This window comes from Bicyclus anynana, chromosome 7, assembly GCF_947172395.1.
Source record: "Bicyclus anynana chromosome 7, ilBicAnyn1.1, whole genome shotgun sequence".
Lineage (NCBI taxonomy): Eukaryota > Metazoa > Arthropoda > Insecta > Lepidoptera > Nymphalidae > Bicyclus > Bicyclus anynana.
In genome coordinates, this window is record NC_069089.1 from 7,712,671 (window position 1) to 7,735,526 (window position 22,856).

A 22,856-nucleotide genomic window follows, 5' to 3' on the forward strand; every position below is an offset into this window, starting at 1 on the left:
AAATTTTTCTTCTTATGAATCATTCTGTTTTATTCAAACCAGAATAAATAGTAATGTTAGTAATTAATAGTGTAGTATTATTTTAAAATCTATATTAATATTATGAAGATTTAAAGTTTGTGGTATTGTAGGGGATAATCTCTGGATTTACTAAGCCTATTATAAAAAGGTGTGTATTTCTGGAAAACCACGTTATTTGTGAGTGTCATAGGCTCTATGTTATCCCCGTGTTCTAACAGGAACAAAAACTACGCGGGCGTAACCGCATTTGTCGGATAGTTATATGATAAAAAAGTAAACACAATAAGCTGCAGTCTCAAAAATAAAAAAAATACTGGATATGACTAAGGGCTAGCGCATATACAAAGGGTTCATGAGCCTTAAATTCCGCTTTGCGTTCTGTGTTTGGCGTTTTGCGTTTCGCGTTTGGCGTTTTGCGTTTTGCTTTTTCATGTATATAATTTCACAGCATTGCGCAGGCAGCAGGTAGTGCGGTGTGACTACCAGCTATCTACAGTATAATTAAAGTTACAAATACTGTGCAAAACGCAGAGCTCCGAAGCTTTCGGTCTGCGTGAGCACTAAGAAATCAAATAACAAAAATCGCAATAACTTTCTTGACAACGTATTACTTGTAAATAGGCACTTGCCCAAATTGGACACTCATAATAATTGCTTTCCATCAGACACAATTGTAGCCAAGCGCTGGACAATAAAATATACTTTAATGACCCATAAAAAGTTAAAATGTAGAATATTTCTTGAAGTAACGGAGTACGCACAGCCAACATTCACTGTAAAATTTAAAATTAAAGCGTATCCCTTTATTAAAAAAAAACGGTTGTCTGTAAAGTCGGTTTACTGACGATAGTTGAACGTGACAACGTCATAAGAAAATACTGATGGAATTTTTGCATTTTTCAAAAGAGAATGTTCGGTTTTTGAAAATCTTCAAAGAATATACTTTATTTCTTGTAAAAAAAGTTGGCAACCCTAGAGCGAGGGAACGACGCATGGCGTCATCTTTTTTCGAGTGTGCAGCCGGCTCCATCGAATTATAAGACGTTGTCACGTCAATAATATAATTTGCATTTGAGCTTATTTTTTGCTTCAGTACTACTAGTATAAGTAGGGTGTTTAGCTACCAATTATTAGGTATGTAATAAAGTTAAGGTAGTAGGTAATGCTATAAAAAGGTAAGATATAAAAAAATCGAGATTTTTTAATGATTATTAAAAGTAGGCTGAGGATGATGAATAACGAATATGTAATTAAAAAATAACCATTACTTTACCCTTTAATTTATTATTTAACAAAATATGTCATCTAAATATACCAAAAAGCTTTTAATTTCAGTCACAAATTACAAACACAGTGAGCTATTAGGTTCCACACTTTCGCTCAGCCCCGCAAATGTTTCCCCTCAGGAAATTGAATCTTATTATTAACTCCAGTTATCCCGAATAGAGAATTAGGTAAATTTACGATAAGAATCTTGCGTTTAAGCATCCATCTTCCTACATAATTATATCTTTATCATGCCTTTACATAAAACGGAACTTTTGAATAATGTAAAGTTAATTTTCATTTTATATAATGTCTTCTCAGAAGTGTTCAAAATATGTTATAATTATGTTTTGAAATCTAAATGACTTTTTAATTAATGAATTTAATAAATTTATAGTTTTACAATATTTGCACCATAACGGTAGGCGTCCACGTACGTATCGAACGCATTGCATCAAACGGATTCTTTGTATAGAAAGTCATACAAATGCGTCCACTGATACGCATCGTACGGATTGCATCGAACGGATTTTATCTACCGTGAAATTAAAAATCCGATTGATGTGATGCATCCGATACGTAGGTACGATACGCATATGTGGACGCCTACGTTAAGGGAGGGAAATCGGAGCTTAACCTTCGAAGTAAGAAGGCTCAAATTTTCGACGCGGGAGAAGTCGGGTGTTTGCAAGTGTGTAAATCACTGGTACACACACAAAAAGATGAACGTTTGTTGATTTATTTAGGTTAATGGGCCGTAACACAGAGAGACGTATATTATTAGTAACGAAAGTTTTTAAAGCTTCGCAATTTTTCAGTAGTTAGTCATTTAAAAACACCAAAATAAACTATTTGGGACACGTTGTTGTTTTTAAATTGCAAGTTCTTTTAACCCAGATCGTGACAGGTGTACGGATAATTTTTCACGACATTGTAAAATGTACTACGCAAATAGAAAAATGATAAAGTTGTTACAGAAATGATGAGAAACTAATATTGAAGTTGGAAAATTCTTTTACTTGATCTAAAATGGAAATTTTCGATCTGCACGAAGGAAAGCACGGTATTCTGAAATTGTGAATAGCCAATTTCTTTTTGAATTAGACTTTAGATCCTGGTTCATTGCATCAGTTTTATAACATTGAAGCATCATCAAATGTTCATTATCAACCCATATGCGGCTCACTGCTGAGCTCGAGTCTCCTCTCAGAATAAGAGGGGTTAGACCAATAGTCCACCACGCTGGCCCAATGCGGATTGGCAGATTTCACATACGCAGAGAATTAAGAAAAGTCTCTGGTATGCAGGTTTCCTCACGATGTTTTTCCTTCACCGTTTTGAGTCACGTGATATTTAATTTCTTAAAATGCAACAACTGAAAAAGTTGGAGGTGCATGTCCCCGACCGGATTCAAACCCACGCCCTCCGGGATCGGAGGCAGAGGTCATATCCACTGGGCTATCTCAGCTCCACATCAAATGTTGCATGGGCGAAATTCAAATGCTTTGAATTTAGATTGTCTTGATTTATACGGTAAATATTAATAGATACTTTTTTACTATTCAGTGTTTAATTGCAAAAAGTATTCTAGAGTCTAGATCAATTGTAGAAAACGAGTTAAACACTTTAAAATGAGTCAAAATCTGATATGGGTGCTCCGTTTTTCTAGAGACGTGTATGTTCAAAGGGTTCGTAGGGTGGTCCTCCCGTTTGGAATCATCAAATTTTAACGGAGAAAAGCGAAACACCTTAATAGAGAACTTTCGCAAAATAACAAGGGCCTGTAGCCAAGTGGCACGTCCATTCTCTTTCTGCGATCGCTAACGCCTAGAAAATTCAAAAATATATGGAAATGACATATTTTGCTATCGACAGGTCACGTGATCAAGATCGGCAGATCTTCCGATTGAGATCTTCAGATTCCCATAAACTTTTCTAGTTTTCGAAACGTTTGCGATCGTAGAAAGAGAATCGACATCCCACTTGGCACTTGGCTTGGCAATTTCTTTCAACATTGGATAAGAAGGCACAAAAAGTAATATGTTTCTTCAAAGTAGGTTTTTTTTGTGTATAAATGATAATATAATTATCATATATTTTAATATTATCAGAAAGATTAGAGCATTTTCAAAAGTACGGGAACTAATAAGTAAAACGGCATGGCATCCGGTGGTATGATATAAAACGTTAAATACATTAAATTATTCTTAACACATTCAAATATACAACAAATGTGTGAATAAAACTCGAAATACGTAATTTTCTCAGCTTGCGTTGTCTCCGCGCAATTATTCTAATAATAAAACTTCTTATTTATTGTTATCTATATTAATAGCACGTCTAGATGTCTTTCCATCCGACAATAAATCAAGAGCCACTTTAGTTTTAATGTGGTTTATTTCAGCGCTAAGGAAATTATGAAACTTACTAATATTAAAACTACATTGTAGATTTTAGGGTCCCATATAGAAAAAAAAAGCAGAAGTTATCTATCACGGGACCTTTTTCGGGACCTCGTGAAGGTACTAAGTCGAAATTAACACCATACTCTCATATCTACACTATTTTGAAGCTGTGATAAAATCAAACTTCTAAGTTAACAATAACTTCGAAATTAAACAATATAGAAATCTTAAAGCTTTGAGATATCAGTCGGTATGCTAACATAATTATACAGTATGTACATATGTCTATTTCTCAGAAAAATCACGATCTTAACAAAATCTTAAAAAATCTTGAGCTTAGGTGATTTAGCCAAATCTCTCATTAGACAATTGTAAAATCATACAATCAGTAGTTTCACGGTTTAGAGCCTGGGTTCGTAAACTAGATGTCTAGAGTTCGACTCATAATGTCATATCCACATACAAAACGCTAAAGCTGATGGTTTTTGTCGTCATACCCTCATCTATATTGGTCATGTTCAAAATACGTGGCTAACATTAGAAAAAGAAAGAAAAACTCATGAATATTCGCTCTCCATCCATTAAAAGTAAACGCGGTCTGATTTTACACTATTTCAGAATGAAAATTTAAATTGTAATAAAACTTATTTAAAAACAACTTAGCTTTAGAAGCAGATACTTCGAAATGCAAATATGAGAATATCTCCCAACGTCGAGTGAACGCGACCATAATAGACTTGCAAATATAGTTTATAACAACTAAAATGTTTAGTATCCGTAAAACGTTAAAAAGGTCAAGAGTGTATAATGTAGTTTTTCAAAAGCTAAAGAGCTTTTTAAGCTTATATAAACGACGAGAATGAATAAGTAACGTTTCAAAATGAATTCCAGAGACAACGAGTTGAGTTTATAAAAGTTATCACACTACTATTATAAAGGTGAAAGTTTGTGTGTTTGTGTTTGTGTGTGTGTTTGTGAGTGTGTGTGTGTAAGTGAGTATGTTTGTTTCTTCATTGCGGTGCGTCTACTGAAGCGATCTGATTTGGACTGGAAATAGATTTTACTCTAGATTAACACATAGGCTACTTCTCATTCCGGAAAAATCCATGGTTCCCGCGGGATTTATGAAAAATTGAATTACACGCGGACGAAGTCGCAAGCGTCCGCTAGCAAATAATAAATCAGAAATGGCATTATAAAACATAGTAAAACTAACTCTGTACCTATTAATCAATTCATCCGTAATTAGTATTTTTAACCGATTTCTAAATAAATGCTATAGCGCGTATGTATTCCATGTGTCTTAAACTAGCAAATGCCTCGCGGTTTCACCTACGAGTTCCCGTTCCCGAGGGAAAACGGCGATAAAACATAGTCTATGACATGCGCAAATAACATATATTAAAAAAAAATCAAAATCAGTTCAGTAAATCTAGAGATTACCCCTAAAACCTCACAAACTTACCTCTTAATGATATTGGCATAGATATTTCATAAACAGATCGCTAAATCGAGAAGTGGTCTTAGTCACTTAGAATATGGGATGAATGAGTAAAAGTAAATCATCCCCAACTTTACATGTAAAGGAGCTACTTAATTTAAAAAATAATAATTTATTGACATATTATTTGACGAAATTAATGTACCAATAGTCCATCCTCATGCAAATGATTTTTACTATAGAATAGGTAACAGAAATATATAAAAGTAATAGCAAAGTACTAATACTCTTAGTTGTAAGAGTAGGTAGTTCAAAAAAATTGATACCCTGTGACCGCAAGATCACTCTAACCAACGTTAGGTAATAATAACGAATTGAAAAGAAAAAAAAGTAAAAGCAAGTTTTTTTTGATAGTAAAAGGGCCAACTTTAATTAAGACGAAAGTTTAATTCTCGTAGAATTCTAATGAAATTTTAAGTAACCAAACTGGGTTCACTAATTTAGCAAACTTGCAAAAACGTAGTGAATGTTTAAACATGACAAATTAATACTGAAGCTTTAGTTCTAGTCGTTACTTCATAAAATTAAATTAAACAAACTCTGTTAAAATATATTTTTTTTTTATTTCAAGTTGTTAGTCTAATAAAACTAAGATTTTAAGTTAGTACACAAAATATAGGTATTTTGTGTATCTCAGTAAACAGTATAAAGATTCATTTAGTTCTTTCTAAGATATTCATCAGTTAACAAATGGATAGGTGCGAAAATTTAAAAAATAAAAATGTGTTTTTATATTCTTAATTTATCACTTATATTATATATTATAGAAATTTTTGGTTAAGGTGTGAAATCGCAACAGATACTTAAACAATAGAACAAAACAAATTAACTTTAACATTAACGAGTCATAAATCGGTAGGGATGTACAAATTTAGTTTTATTATATTAAACAATAGTACTAGTAGGTAATAATTAAGATTAATGCTTTTAATTAAACCTTAACGTGGTTGTTAACCAAATTTATTATCACGGTCAATTTACACGTGTTTAATGATTTTCCAATTAAATCTACATATAACACTGCTTACGTTTGGCATTGTAAAACTAATACAAAAATATACACGATGTCATTGGACTTGGCACAGTCAGAATAATCTTTATATAAGTGGCCATAACAGCCGGGCGCACTATCCCTGGTGACAGATCAATAATAGATATGTTTTCATTCAAAATATTATGATATTTTATATGTTGTTAGTTTGGATGATTCCGGTTACCTCATGTGAGCCCACGATATTCACGTGATGGACTAAGAAACTAGTAGCCATAACTCATTTTATAGCTGAAAGTTTCTCAGATATTGCTTCCACCTTTAAGTACGGTAGCCAATTGCGGAGTTTGATATGTGATGATTTTGAAAGATAGCAGGTTGCGAGGGTCTAAACCCACAATCGTCAATGTGAAAAGCGTATTCTTTGCTTCCACTTTTAACTACGGTATCCAATTGCGGAGTTGGATATGTGATGATTTTAAAAGATAGCAGGTTGCGAGGGTCTAAACCCTCAATCATCAAAGTGTAAAGCGTATTCTTTTTAATATTTTCCCCTCCAATAGCAGGCACTCAGTTTTGCGGCAACCCTTCAAAAACACCGTTAAAGATCAATCTGGTAATTCCTCATTATATCGCGTAGAAAATAAGAAAAGTACTACAACAATTGAGGACCTGGACCCCTGAAATCTAGTACCTTCTAAAGCCAAAGGGAGCTCAGGCAATGATATTTTACTATTAGACATGCCACTAGAATCTGAGACGAAAAAAGGCGCCCAACTGTCATTATTTCATTTAGTTGCATAGCAAACAACGTAAGGTGATTATACATAGGTAATAATACTTAAATATTGTCTGAAGTGTCGAGTTGTATTATTCTTATTATTCAGAAAGTGTAAAACTATATTAAATAAATATATAACGTAAGTAAACACAAAATTGTGCATATGCACTTTCAGTGGAGTAGCTGAGTTTAGTACAAGTTTTGTGGTAATTTTGTTGGCACGTAACATATCTAATATACTTGGGCTGGGGGCAAAATTAGTTTGAAAGCCTTTGATTTAAATAGATTATCTAAGGAGCACAATTCCGTTTTTACATTCAAAATGCATCGGACGTTGCCAATGTGTTCTCATTATAGTAAGTGGGTGTTCTACTTCAGATATTGACCAGGACTTAAAATTCGTCGCGTGGGGTGTTGTAACCAGTTGTTGTCTTGTCTTGAATTTATTTTAAGACTACTTCAATCGGCTAATTGGTTTGATCATTGAAGCAATAGTAGTCAATCGTAATTACATCACATAAATTGTCGTTGTAATGTGTATGTGCAAAAAATATAAAAAGATGAACATAAAATTATAAAAAACCCCCGAATGCCATGAAATTATTAACTACACTCTCGATCAAGTCGTCAATATTCTCATTCAGTGCGGTTTCATTTGACACCTCACTCGAGTATATTTGCAGACATTCGGTTTTTCTTCCCCACTTTCACAACCACAACTTTTACACGACTTAACCGATTTTCATCGAATATGTCTAAGAACACTCGCATAAAATAAGTGGTGCAAAATCGCCCAGTGCAGCGGTCGAAATTCATACTAAAAATTAAAAATATTTGAAATTATTGTACTACTCGTAATATTATAAACACAAAGTTTGTATGGATGTTTGGATGTTTGTTACTTTTTAACGCCGCAAGATTATACCCTGGATTAATGCTTATGCTACTTTTTGTCCCGAAAAAATCTATGGTTTCCCGAGATTTGTGGAAAACTGATAGTTACGATGGTATGAATGTTTAAAACTCTTTCACGCCATGAATACTGGACCGAATTATCAAAAAATTGGAATGGAGATAGATTATAACCTGGATTAACACATAGGTTAATTAATTTATCCAGAAAATATCTAGTAGGATTTTGTGATATACAGAGTTTCACACAGACAAGCCTCGAGCGTTTGTAAATTAAAATAATAATTGGACTACTTTTATCCCGGAAAATTTGTTTCTGTAGGTACAGAGATGAAATTTTGTGTCGGAAAAAGAAATTTACTAATTTAATTACTAAAAATTGCATAGAATTATTATTATCACATCAAACTAATAATTTCCTACTAATATTACAAACGCGTAAGTTTGTAAGGGATGTTTGGATGTTTTTTACTCTTCATAGCTGCAAATAGATTAATGCAACTACTCTTTATCCCGAAAAAATCCATAGTTTCCCGAGATTTTTGACGGCCTCCGTGGCGCAGTGGTATGCGCGGTGGATTTACAAAACGGAGGTCCTGGGTTCGATCCCCGGCTGGGCTGATTGAGATTTTCATAATTTGTCCAGGTCTGGTGGGAGGCTTCAGCCGTGGCTAGTTACCACCCTACCGGCAAAGACGTACCGCCAAGCGATTTAGCGTTCGGGTACGATGCCGTGTAGAAACCAAAAGGGGTGTGGATTTTCATCCTCCTAATAAGTTAGCCCGCTTCCATCTTAGACTGCATCATCACTTACCATCAGGTGAGATTGTAGTCAAGGGCTAACTTGTGAAGAATAAAAAAAAAAAGATTTGCTTACTTGAATTTGTTTTCTTGAATTGTAACGCTCTCACGCCGTGACTACTAAACCGATTTAGTGTAAATTTTTAAATGAAGCTATAAATAGGTACCCTATATTTATAACCTAGATTAACACATAAGTTATCCCAAAGATAACCATGGTTCCTGCGAGATTTGCAAAAACTTGTAATGATAGTAATGATGGTCTTATACGCAAAACTGCCGGATTTGGCTGTTATTTGGAAAAACATTGTGGATATCATATTTTTTTCGCGGACGAAGTCGCGGGTATCAGCTAGTAATCTATATTTCAATGTACGTATTTATGGATGATGAAATTGAATAAAACCAAAGAGATTATAATCCTTTCTCTGTTTACGATAATAATCAGTTTAGTACGTGAGTGTATGTTGTGTGTCAATGAAGCAGTAGTTTGTGTAATATTTCTAAATTGACGGCCTCCGTGACGCAGTGGTAAGCGCGGATCTACAAGACGGAGGTCCTGGGTTCGATCCCCGGCTGGGCAGATTCAGATTTTCTTAATTTGTCCAGGTCTGGCTGGTGGGAGGCTTCGGCCGTGGCTAGTTACAACCCTACCGGCAAAGACGTACCGCCAAGCGATTTAGCGTTCCGGTACGATGCCGTGTAGAAACCGAAAGGGATGTGGATTTTCATCCTCCTCCTAACAAGTTAGCCCGCTTCCATCTTAGACTGCATCATCACTTACCATGAGGTGAGATTGTAGTCCAGGGCTAACTTGTAAAGAATAAAAAAAAGCATTTTATATAAAAATAGCTTTGTTTTTCTCCATATATAAACATTAACTGTGTCAAATCTTACGTTCATTCATTCGCACAATTTTCGTAAAAATGTACTGAAAATCACGATAATACTAGTAAATACGTTCAAAATTCAGTAGAACGATAACCTCTTTGCTCCGTAAGGCTATTTATTTGGTGGTCTGGTCGTTTTAAACTAAGCTGTGAGCTCAAAGTTTATCCCGTTGTTTTCTGCCCGCATCCCTCGTTAAATAAAACAGATTTATCATAATACTACAATTTAGTGAACTATTGCAATATGTCAAGTTCAGTTTATTAAAATAACTTATACTGAAAATCTTAGACACTACCTTTTTAATATTTTAAAATTATGGTTTATTCATTTCATCATCATCATCATCATATCAGCCGATGGACGTCCACTGCAGGACATAGGCCTTTTGTAGGGACTTCCAAACATCACGATACTGAGCCACCTGCATCCAGCGAATCCCTGCGACTCGCTTGATGTCGTCAGTTCACCAACAAGGTCGGCCAACACTGCGCTTACTTGTGCTGTTTGAGACACGTGATATTTAATTTTTTAAAATACACACAACTGAAAAGTTGGCGGTGCATGCCCCGGACCGGATTTGAACCCACGACCTCCGGAATCGAAGGCAGAGGCCATATCCACTGGGCTATCACGCCTCTACCTATTACGTTAATTGTAAAAAAAAATGTCTAAGATCAAGAAAAATTCAATACGGTCGAATTGAGAAACCTCCTCCTTTTTTGAAGTCGGTTAAAAATGAAACTACTCCAACTCTAGGTACTATATGAAGCTTTTACTTTGACTTACATGTGGTGTACCAATTATTATTTAATCACAAAACAAAAATACGTACTAGTTGTTACTTATTGTACCTACAAAATTTGAAGCATGGAAAAGAACAGGAAATCCTATCTTTGACGAGACCTATCTAAAATAAAAATTTTCAATATCGTGAAAATAAAAAGCTAACCGTATATGAATCCACGCTATCTGCATCACTGAAATTTTGAAATTGTTATCCAGCTATCTATTTTATACGGCACTACGCCAAGACCACAGATTGAGTTTGGTATAGGATTTGTATTTGTTAGATTAACTGTTTGTTGGTTTAGTGGTAAGTCTATGTGACTTTGAATAACGAGGTCCCAGGTTGGAGTCATAGATCACGCTTTGAAGTACATAGCTTTTTTTTTCTAATTAAGTAAAAAAATTCTCAGTCCAGAATTAGTGGTATTACATCTCTATACCTTGGAGAGCACGTAAAACGTCGTCACCGGTGGTTATTATTAACATATATCTGATTTTCTTTTTCAAGTGCCTCTCCATCAATGAAGGTCGGCGGTCAGATTTCTAAATTTCTCCTTGTCTATGTTTTTAAGCCAGTCCTCTTCCATAAGTTTCACAGTCAGGACTTCCATCTTCCTACTCCTCTTTTGCCTGCAATCTTGCCCTTTATGCCCTTGTTTGAAGCAAATGGTACAGTGTCGCAAATCTATCTGATAGTAGTCGTGAAATAATTTAACATTAACACCCTGAACTCGCCTACCTGCGGCGTAGCAGCGTTGTAAGTGTACACTCCCTGTAACCGCTTCTTAAAAGGAGGCGGGTCTGGCTATGTACCCATTTCTTAGAGGGACCGTTGAAATATTAGTTTAGTTCTATTTTTATTTTACACTAACTGACGCCGCGCGGTTTCACCCGCGTGGTTCCCGTTCCCGTAAGAATACAGGAATAATATATAACCTATAGCCTTTCTTGATAAATGGGCTACATAACACTGAAATAATTTTTCATATCAGACCAGTAGTCCCTGAGATTAGCGCTTTCAATCAATCAAATAAACAAATAAACTCTACAGCTTTATATATTAGTATAGAGTACAGATTTTTTAATTTTGGTTTGTTATTGTTTTAAGTTAAATTTAATAATAGTTTTATTTCGCTGCGCGACTGTGTATATCCGTGGTATCATCTGGATGAGGGTATCAGCTGAAAATCACTGATGTATGTTCCAGCAATTGGATCATAAAGCAAAATGCTGAGCTGGTACCTTTTTCAAGGTTGTGCCAAACATGACTTCTGCTACTTGAGTTTTGGTCTTGCCTTGCTCAGGTGGTTGAGGCATCGGACGCTGCATTGGTGCTTTAGCATTATGGTGTGTGGCATAATTTTAAAATAAACGTTTTTTCTTTCTTTCTTCCTTTAAATAGGCTGATATTATTGAATTTAATTTTAAGGAGTTTCTTCAAGGCAAGTCTTTGTGTAAGTGTTTTTACAAACATACTACTACTAAGTTTTAAAAGTAATTATGAACGTGTGAACCAGTTATTAATTACAAAAATTTTGTCGCTTGGTTCATTGTGAACAAAGAGTAACTTATACTCGTAGTCATGAATTTGAAACTTTTGTTTGCAGTTTAAACAGTTTGTCACGAACGGCGCAAAACTTAAATGTCCTCATTACGGGCTAAATTAAAAATGGGACGCTTGCCCGGTTAAAATTCAAATATAATGTGTTTTTATTTATATTTTAACAGCGGTTAACTCTTAATTTTTAAAGAAGCATTTATAAATGCATATCGTGTTTTAAGATTACATAATATATCTTTACACTGGTAACTTATTGTTTCACATTTTTTTGCCACGTCAGACTTAGTATTATAGAAATCTAGCCGAAGCCCTGTAAGAATACGGGGATAAAATATAGCCTATGACACTTACAAATAACGTAGCTTTCTAGAGGAAATAGAATTTTTAAAATCAGTTCAGTAGATCCAGAGAATAATTACTCCCTACAATACCACGAACTTTACCTCTTTATAATATTAGTACAGATAATTATAATTTAATATAGATAGATAAGTACGGTAGACATGAAACCTGCCACCTGCAAACCTGCCTTTTACGGTGCAAACTTCGTAGTGAACCTGGCCTACTGAGGGCCTAGTGGTAGTTTGATATTGTGACGATCGCGTTAACGTAAACGCGAATTTCTGAGGAATTGAAACAGCGCCATCTAGTGGCAGTACTGCACAACTGTTTCAATTATAAATTCGCGTTTACGTTAACGCGATAGTAACAGTATGAAATTATTGAAAACTCCCACTAGGCACACTGTATTTATAAGGAGTAGGTAACAAACTTTTAGCTTTATTAAATGAGTTAGTCTATAATAGAAATTATCAGTCTTTATGATTATAATTTATTTTTAATTAACATAATACTAGCCGACCTTTATACCTACCGTCTTAGAATTTTCCCAAACACCCTTGAAATATACACAAATTTTCATCTAAATCGGCCCAGCTGCTTAGGAGGAGGAGGTTTAGGAGTTAGGTGATGAAAACACGTACAGACGAATTATAATATATCATTAATTTTATTAACTTAATAATAATTAATTAAATAGAATTCAATAATTAACTTCACCCCATGGCTAGTTACGCAAGCATCCAATAAGCTATCGACGACAAACATAAAATTTAGCCGCTTATATTAAGACTGTATGTATGAACAATAGTGTCGACTGCATTTTTTGAACACGAGTAGCTAGTGTGCGACCACGCTTAGGGATTTTGAATGAGCCGGCGTCATAATTGGAGGGATCATTTTAATGAGGGTTAAAATTTTCTTTAAAAATATACCAGTAACATTTAGTACGTATATTTCAGTAATGAAATCCCTCATTAAACATAATTAACAATAACTATATATTAATAAACAATAGACCTTAATAACACGTGTAGAACTTTGTTCTTGAATATTCCGTTGTAAATTGTTATACTCGTGCTTGATTCTTTAACAACTTTAATTATTATTCTGTTATATGATACGAGCAAACTTTAGTAAAAAATTTTAATTAAGGTAATTCCAATAATTTTAAATAATTTACTTCCAAAACCATGTTAATATTCGGTTGCTCGGCTACCTTCATGTTATGAAAGCCATTGAAGTTCCTTTTTTTTATTCTCCACAAGTTAGCCCTTGACTACAATCTCCCCTGATGGTAAGTGAGGAAGCAATCTAAGATGGAAACGGGCTAACTTGTTAGGTTAGGTTCCTTTTAAAGATATTAAGCAACATGCTTCTTTGTATACCACAAAGACTTCGCTAAAAACGTACAGCTACTAAATGTGGAGATGGCTTGGTTTACTTTCTATTGAACTGTTATTACAAGTGTTGCCAGGTCACATCATAAAGTCATATTATCACAGCGATGAAATGTGCTTTAATCATGCTTTTATCAGCCGATGGACGTCCACTTCTGGGCAAAGGTCTCCGGTAAGGACTTTAAAACTTCGAAGCATAGTAATTTGCATAAAAACTGACAGTTTTGAGTTCAAAAATACACTTATAAAATATGAAGTTGATCATAGTCAGTAAAATGTGCAAAATTTTTATTTTGATTGTACGTCGACCTTGAAATGAATTGATATACATTTATGTAATACACTTTTTAGTAGGTAGGTAGGTACCTACCTACATATGATAATGTATTTGAACATTTTTATTATTACATAGTAAGACAAGTAATATTATATTATTATAGTAATATTTCGTCCAAGTATAATATCCTCTCCTAATTCGTGAAAAGTCAACTTTTGAAACACGATAATGTATGAAAATCAATATTACAATACTGATTATAATTATTTTTTAATAATAAAAGATTAAATTCGGAATAAACTTTTGTTAAACCAAACAGTAATAAAAAAAGACTTAAAGGTAGTAACTGACTAAAAAAAACCTACGTAGAAACAATAATTAATTTTAACTTTAAAGTAGGTAATTAAAAAAAAACTTACCAAAGGTTATATCTATGTGGCATTTACATTAACAAACACACTAAGGACACTAAAACACACACTAGTTTCTAAGAATGATAAACTATACACTGTATTTAAAACACTTGATTATATAGCACTCTAATTATATTATAGTTTAATCAGTCATTAGTATAACTTTAACTCAAACTTTTTGGTCACACTTATTTCTACCAAGAGTAACTTCTATTAGGATAAAAATAATGTCCAAAACTATTTATAAATTCGTATAAATTGTTTATTACAAAGGTGTAAACTTTAAAGGTTGCAAGTAGAAAGTTTCAGTCGTTTCTTGTGTATAAATAGGTTTCGGTATAAATTTCTGAGATGCATGTTTGGGGACAGTGAACCTAGGAGTTGCTAATCACATAAGTGTTCGAGGGTGGTAAAAAGTTTGCGGGGTGTGATTTTAAAGTCATTTTTTGGTTGTAAACGCGTTTGCTTCTTCGGATTTTATATATACAGAGGGGAAGTTGTGATTAAGTTTTGTCTCGTTTGGTCGATCGTAGTCCATAGGGATGTCGCGAAAGTGCAGCGCCATACAAGCGCGCGGGTCGGCGTGCGACGGTGGACTGACTGCTTCACTACGCCGCCCAAGCCCGCCCAAGCTGGTAACAACCCTTGCACTACACTCGACCTGTAAACTTTTGGATCGTACATTTTCGATAGCGTACCGTGCACTTTTAACAAACTTTACTAAGTTTTTGACCACTGTAAGCTGTAATATCTAGGTTATGTTTGTTGTTCGCCATTGTCACCTAACTTCCTAACATCTGAAATGAGTAAAATTATATTTTGTGTGAATAACTGTATATTTGAATGGTCCCTTAATGGTTAGTATCAACAAATAGTTAAAATTGTACAACGTCTAACGGATACGCTAGTTAATAAGGTACAAAGTCAAGTTAGTTATTTATAACTAAACAAAACGGCTGAACCGATTAAACTGAAAATTGGTTCATAGATATTGACATATATTGGATTACTAACTTACCCGTAACACATGTTATTTATTTGGATAAGAAATAAATGATAGAAAATATTCACATTGACACATTGCATAGTGAAATTGCGACCGGATAGCATTAAATGATTAATTTTTTACTTAAATTATTTAATCTAGTTAAAAAAATATACCCAACAGTATTGAAAACGTGAAGGTTGCCTGCTTTTATGCTGTAACGTGCTCAGAGTTATTTTCTGATATAGTAACAGCCTCCTAAGCATTATTCACGTTGGTTCATTTCACAGATAATTTTTTTTCAAGGGCTTGTAGTCTATTAATAGCGTACAGAGTATTCTTTTTCTGTCAAACACTCGTATAAGGCAGGCGTCCACAAATCCGCAGCGTAAGGGTCGCATCGAACGGATTATATCTACTATAAAATTAAAAATCCGTTTAAGTGCTGGTAGAATTGATCATTCACTTATAATAAAACATCAAGCATTCGCCGTTTTTATATTTGTAAAACTAAATAACGAGCCGAGCCGAGCATAGAGCCAAATATTGCTTCGAACATCTTAAGAATCGCTCACTCTATTCAATGCTCGTCAAAAATATTCTTCTCGGCAAAAAGCTTCAAGCAAATCTACTCGCTAGAATGCTCGCTAAAATTTTCTCGTATTTTCCTGTGAAGTAACATTCGCACGAATGCTCTAGAAGTGAATGCTGAAGTGTATCAGCACCTTTTGATGCGTCTGCGATACGATGCGGATCAGTGAAACTACCATAAGGAGGAAAGATTTTACTGCTTGTTAGAATTGATTAGGCTTTGATACTACTGAACTGATTATAATAATTCTGTCAACATTAGGATTCCTCCATTATCCCCCACAAACAAATGCAATCCCAAATTTTATCCCTGGAACGGGAACAACGCGGGTGAAACGTCTGCTATTTACTATAACAATATAAAGGAATACCCATTTTAATAATGTACGAGTCCAAAACCGCTAAGCTTAGCTTTTCGTGCAAGTATTAATGTTATAGTTAGTACTTAATTATGCCGCAGTCATTAATTTTAATTTCCCTCAGTATACATTGTTGGCCCGTGCGGTGACTTGTGACTAGTGAGTAATGATTATTTTAAATGACATGTAATTTTATCGTCAGCTGTAGGTATGTTTACACACAAACAGTTGCTAGAGGAACGATTTATGAGCCACTGAAAAGAAGTAGGTGTTACTTTGCGAAAGTTTTCGATGTTCAATAAGCAGTAGGTGTAGTCTTTTTCTGCAAAAGTCTTCTAGGTCACGACACGCAAATATTATAAATGCCCTATCATTTCTCTATTATTACAATATAATATAACAGCGTAAGTCGCTACCGTCAGCTTATTTATTTAGGAAGGCCAACCGCAGAACATTGTATCGTGTGTTGTACCCAATGGTGAATGTTCAACTTATCACAAGTCTTCACAACGTATACAATATTTAAAAATGTAATCATTTATGATATCTAACTTCAATATATATCGTATGTCAAAGAAATGAAAAATATTACAAACTATTTACAACAAATTAAATTAAATTAAAACCACAAAAAAAACAGAAATACAAAAATACAAATTAAATTAAAACAAACAAAAAATACAAAAATATTAATTAAATATTACATACAGCTTATTTAAACTAGGTATTAAAGTAAGGCTTTAAGAATAGTTAATGCTAAAATTGTAAGGCTTGCCTATACCCAGACGACACGTTACGAATCTGCATTAGAGAAGGAATTTTATACATATTTTGTACCATTTGTATGTGTGGTGCCTACCCTAGTTGGAAATCTTGTGCTCGCCACTTTATATCATAATATCAGGTAGTAAGATAAGGTAATAAAAAATAATTGACATTAGAGTCCTACCTTTGTTTGATTGCTACGAGTATAAATAAGGCCGGTAGCATACACACGTTTTCCGTATTCGTTTTCTAATGCGTTATGCCGATTTGGAATTCCGTAATATTAACAGACTTTACGTTTATCTTCATTCAGAAGGTATATTATTACAGGCCGCCAATTGTACATTAGTTTTTAAGTTCTTTTTTGTGTACAATAAAGTATATTTCATTCATTCATTATACTGTCGCAAGCAATTCGTTACGTACACGCGGAATTTGTTCCGTTCGGAAAAATAACGTGTGCGTCAATTAATGTATTTCATATTGATTTCATCCGTTCGGTTTTCCGGACACGGAAAATGAATTCGGTAAAAAACGAATGTATGTCGCCGGCCTAAGACGTCATGTATCCATAAAAATGCGCATTAAATAATAGTTACCTACTTGTTTATGGGATGTTCTCAATGATATTTATTTTATAATGTCATTGGATGTTATGTTTTTTGTTGTAGATTAAAAATATTAATAACAAATCAACAAGGGTTTAACCTTTGTTGGAATGCCTCCACGAGCACTTTCTCGGTAGGGTGGTGAAAAACAACGGCCGAAACCTACCACCAGACCAGATCTTAGAAAATCTAAAATCCTAAGCTGACCCGACCTGGGAATCGAACGGAGGACTTCTGTTGAAATCCACAGCGCTAGCAATTACCATCAAAATGCACTGTCTTGAGCACATCAACAGAGGTTTACCGTAGTTAGCTGATTCAGCTACGGACAATGAGGTCCAGGGTTCGAATCCTGGGTCAAGCCACCAAAATATACGATATTGGGATTTTTCTTACAAGAAAAACCTTAATAGCTTGATCACGTAAAGCCGTCCTGCGTCTGATCTTTCACAGATCGTATCGGTCTGTCGTCCCATCGGACTTTGAAAGGGAGAGAATATAGTGCATCTGTACTTGCGCACACACTTGTGCACTATATCTCCTGAGTAAATGGTTAATCTCAAAAATGAGATTGGCCGCCATGGCCAAAAAAAATACCTACCCTTGTACCATCAGCGATAGGGTTAATTTTATAAACCAGTAGGTTCATTGGTTTTACCGTAGGCACTTATTCGTATTTACTCGTAGCATGACAGATGGGAACTCATCGATCAATTAGTTTATGCGTGAGGATACAATTTTCACTCAAGCATGACAAGCTTAAGCGCAGCTTTAGTGTTTTATGTTCTGTGACGAATTTACGCCATTACGCAAGCTTCTAAAAAAAATAATGTTATACTGAAACAAGGAATTGGAAACATATTGATTACATTTCACTTACATTAACGCTATTAAAATGCTTTCGCTTTTATTTTCCATTACTGAAAGCTTTCATTTTCCACAGACCACAGACACACTGACAGATAGACACGTCAAACTTATAGCACCCTTCTTTTTGCGTCGGGGGTTAAAAATTAATTTAAATATCTAATTTCCGCCATGTCCATGTAAATTGTAAATGCCGGCATCAGGAATCAGATCGGAATGTCTGTGATAGATACCAACATTGGCGCACTCCAGTCTCCCGCTGAGCGCGCATCACATGACGCTATGTGACGTCATCGGACGACGCACACTTCTAAATCCGTCCGCGCGACATTTCTGTTGGTACATGATAGCGATCTCGACCTCAAATATTTAGACGACATCCAGAGGTTAAACAAGTAAACATGGTTTAAAATTTTATTACCATTACAGGTTTTTATTTGGCGAATACCAAATATTCTAAAATGAAAAATATAGAAAATATAAAAGTGAAATAGTAATAGAAAATCCGGCAATAAATTTAACAGTTTTAATTAATCATACGTTATTAAAAGTAGATGTCCGAAATTGGACCCACTTTTGAGAACAATACAGAAATGAAAAATGTACTAAAAATCTTGTATATTTTACTAAATTACTCCATAAGAATCTTAGCCGAACTAATATTCGCCAACAGGGAAAATAAGCTTGTTACATTATTTTCACACCGATCGTGATATAAATATATCCTCTTTGATTTCAGTGATTGTCAGTTGTCTTTGCAAAGCGTGCTGTCAATGTCAAAGTCAATCAATGAATAAGATGTCATTGTCAAATATCAATTCAATTTAATTCTTTTTTATGGTTGTCAAACATCATTTATTAACATAATTTGATTAGAATCAAATCCTTAATAAAACTATATATGCCTGTCAGTTAGACAGAGATAATGAAATGAATTTTAGGTCAAAGGGATACGAAATATCGTCTTCGTGTAACGAGTAACTGATTAGGCAAATATAGATTTCTTGGAAAATCTACCTTATGAGTTTTCCGTAATTGTACTATTTTATGGCAAATTTTCGACTCTGTATCATTTGTATAATTTGGGCCCGAGTTTGTATGGAAACTAAGTTTCTCTTTTAGATTAATTACAGTTACTTTTACTTACTTTTTTTGTTTAGATGGAACGAAATCTGAAATATGAATATGAACCCAATGGCCTCCAATCATCTTTGTGATGAAGGAATTCGTGAATAGTGTAGTAATCGACTTAGTGGAAGAAAGAAATAGTCATTATTTTTTTATCTGACCGAGTACTCCGAAGCAACATAGGCTATGAACTAATTCTGCCTCGATGATTCAGTAAAAGCCAACTTGAACTAAACAAAGCCTCAATAGCTCAACGGTATGAGCGGTCGGACTCATCACCGAGGGTTGGTGGTTCGATCCTCGCCCCGTTGGTCTATTGTCCTACCCACTCCTAGCTCAGTCTTTCCCGACTAGTTGGAGGGGAATGGGAATATTGGTCACATTATAGAAAAGATGGCAAATATTCTGTTCAAAAAAAATAATAATGATTCTTGCGAAAGTTTGGTAATTATGAGAACAGCTCATTGTACCTAATTGCAAAAGCCAAAAGTGTCTGCAAAAAGCGTAGATAAGGGTGGAGGGACGAGAAAAAAATTGCTCCACCACTTATACTTCCCGCTTTCATGAATACGAGTACTTTACAGCTTTAAATGTACCAAAAACCTCTAATGGAAGAGGCTGTTATAATGCGAATATTTTCTTTCAATCGCACATAACACAGTCATTATGAAAAAATATTTACGAACACCAAAAGTGTTTTCGAATTCTACTTAACCTTTGATTTGTAATAAAAAAGATGTATCGGTAAATCCATTTTCTTTTTAGGGCTCTGTAGTCGACAAGTTTAGCCATGTTCGTCGTCCTAAGAAGAAAGTTCTATGTTCCTTAAAAAGAGAGAGAGAGAGAGAGTACGCTGTATTTTTTAAATAGAGACCGTAAGGTACCAGCGTGATAACTCCGTGTCTGTGACATCTGTTTTTTATCTATATTAATCGCGTAGCATCGATGAGTTTGTTTACCTAACGTAGGTATCTCATTATTGTAATCCATCTATGATCGATATCATTTCATTACGTGCCTATCACGCTTAAGCGCATAGTCATGAAATGATGCATCATGTAGAGCTAGCGGACGCCTGCGATTTCGTCCTCGTGAATTTTCCGGGACGAAACGAAGCATGTGAGTAAAATCTAATTTACATTCCAAATTTCAGCCAATTCGGTTCAGTAGCCGCATCGTGAAGGGGGAACTTAAACACAAATACTTACACATAAACTTTCGCCTTTATAATATTATAGTAATAAATTTTCTATTAGCGCCATCTATGTTAAAATTGTATCATCTCAATAAGAAAAGCTTCCGCGTTTTTCTCGACATAGTGTGGTAAGCGTAGCGTCGGTCGTGTTGCGCCAATTTTTGCATAGATGTCGCTATTAAACATTTAAATATTGTATATACACTCATAAATAAAATCAATTTCCACATAAGAACATATTATGAAGAAAACAAAAATATTATACACTAGCGGATACCCGCGACTTCGTCCGTTTGAAGTTCATCATCATCATCATCTTGTGCAGTGGCGTGCACAAGGTTTTAAAAAGGGTGAGCTCTAAACGTACAAATTGTACAAAATGGGAAATTCCACCTCCAATATAGGTATCTACGTAATGAATCATCAGGGTATGCATTGCGTTTATGCATCTATGAAGTTCATGTCACTGAGCGTGTGCCATCCTCCAAACGAAGTTTTGCGGTCAATATGGGAAAAGCCTTCCTATTTTTAGCCGCTTCTCTTAACTGCGAATGGCCTAGCCCAGTCCACTCCCTTACATCGTCCAACCATTGCTGTCTTTGACGGCCGGGTGCTTTGTAATATGATATGATATTTTCCCTTCCAATATTAGCTTTGGGAGTAAAAAATGGGCTCATCTCTGCATGTGCCATTGAAATTTTCACAAATCCCGCGGAAACCATAGATTTTGCCGAGATGAAAAGATTTTTTTAGGACAAAAAGTAGCCTATATGCCGCTCAATGACCTCTTCTATCTCTTAGAAAGTCTTATAAATATCGGTACAGCCGTTCTTGAAATTAGCCCGACAAACATAAAGATAACCTGACAAAAGTTTTAAAAAACTTGCTTATGTTTCGTATCGTGTAAATAGCTATAAGCACTTGAAAAAACGCAATTAAGTATTTTGAAATCATAGAAAGACACTTAAATTTTATTAATGTCACATAACACTTTAGAAGACAATATTGTTATGGTTATTTATTTATTCTTTCAACTATTCCCAACTTTCACATTTTTTTACAGGACATGTAAGTACGTCAATTAATGGATAGCTAAGATAACCTAGGTTAGGCTAAAAATGTCATCATCTTACCTGTTTTAAGTGAATCTGTAACATCAATTTAAGGTCTATTAAGTTAAATATAACAACACATATTTAGAGACCTCTCATCTCTCAGTTTTCAGTTTAAGGAAAAGTCTGTACCTTCTGTAATTGGGTCAAGAAGAGGCCAAGGCTTTTCATTTGAGGCTTCACAATGAAGTGCCTGTGTTGAATGTACCCGTATACCCACAATCTGTCTCCATGAGTACTCCTACAACAAAAGCTTAAGAATATAATATAAATCAGTTAAAACTTGGATGTTTGTGACCAACAAAATATAAATTAAGTTTTAATTAAGTTGCAAGTACAAAAAAAATTAAAAGGTATAAAATAATGTATAAAGTTTTGAATGAATCACAACTTCTCTAGGTAGCTGGGAGTATCAATTATTCAAATAATTATTCTTAAGTTAGTTGTCATTCGAAAAAATCTTATACGCGGATGAAATCGTGGATTAGTTAGTGAGTTTGCAGGCAATATATCTTATGTTTTTCACTTGAAAGTCAAGAGCTTTTAAGCAAAGTAAATAATAAGATAAAAATGTAATGCCGCTAGAGACGCTCGGTTCTAAAAATAGGTTTCGACGCCTCTCGGATTTCCAGTGGGCGGCATATGTATATTTTGCAGGATTTGTAACAAGTGGAAGGTTTGTCCGGATCGTGTATTTTTTTTAAATCAATTGTAACATTCTATTTATTTAAGTAAGCCAAAGTTAGCTGAGTAAAGTAGAACTAGAGATTACAATAACAACAATTTGTATCTTGAATAACAATTTAATGACAAAATAAGCTCATACATAGAATTCAGTCGACTGAATATCGGATAAGTTGTAGGGCAAATTTGACAGGCTGTTCGAACGGGTGCGCGCGCA

The 22,856-nt window shown here is 34.6% G+C and overlaps 1 protein-coding gene across 7 annotated transcripts in view; it reads right to left on the bottom strand.

Moving 5' to 3' along the window:
• The window catches only part of LOC112043704 (uncharacterized), a 231,573-nt gene extending 216,611 nt beyond the window's left edge, over positions 1-14,962 (bottom strand). For 2 of the 7 annotated variants that reach the window (XM_052882476.1, XM_052882475.1), the window contains exon 1: positions 14,352-14,961. The gene's annotated coding sequence lies outside the window, so the exon portion shown is untranslated. Of the gene's footprint in view, positions 1-14,351 lie in introns of all 7 variants that reach the window. The other 5 variants (XM_052882480.1, XM_024079226.2, XM_052882477.1 and 2 more) reach the window with 4 other exon arrangements.
• Positions 14,963-22,856: the final 7,894 nt, after the last annotated feature.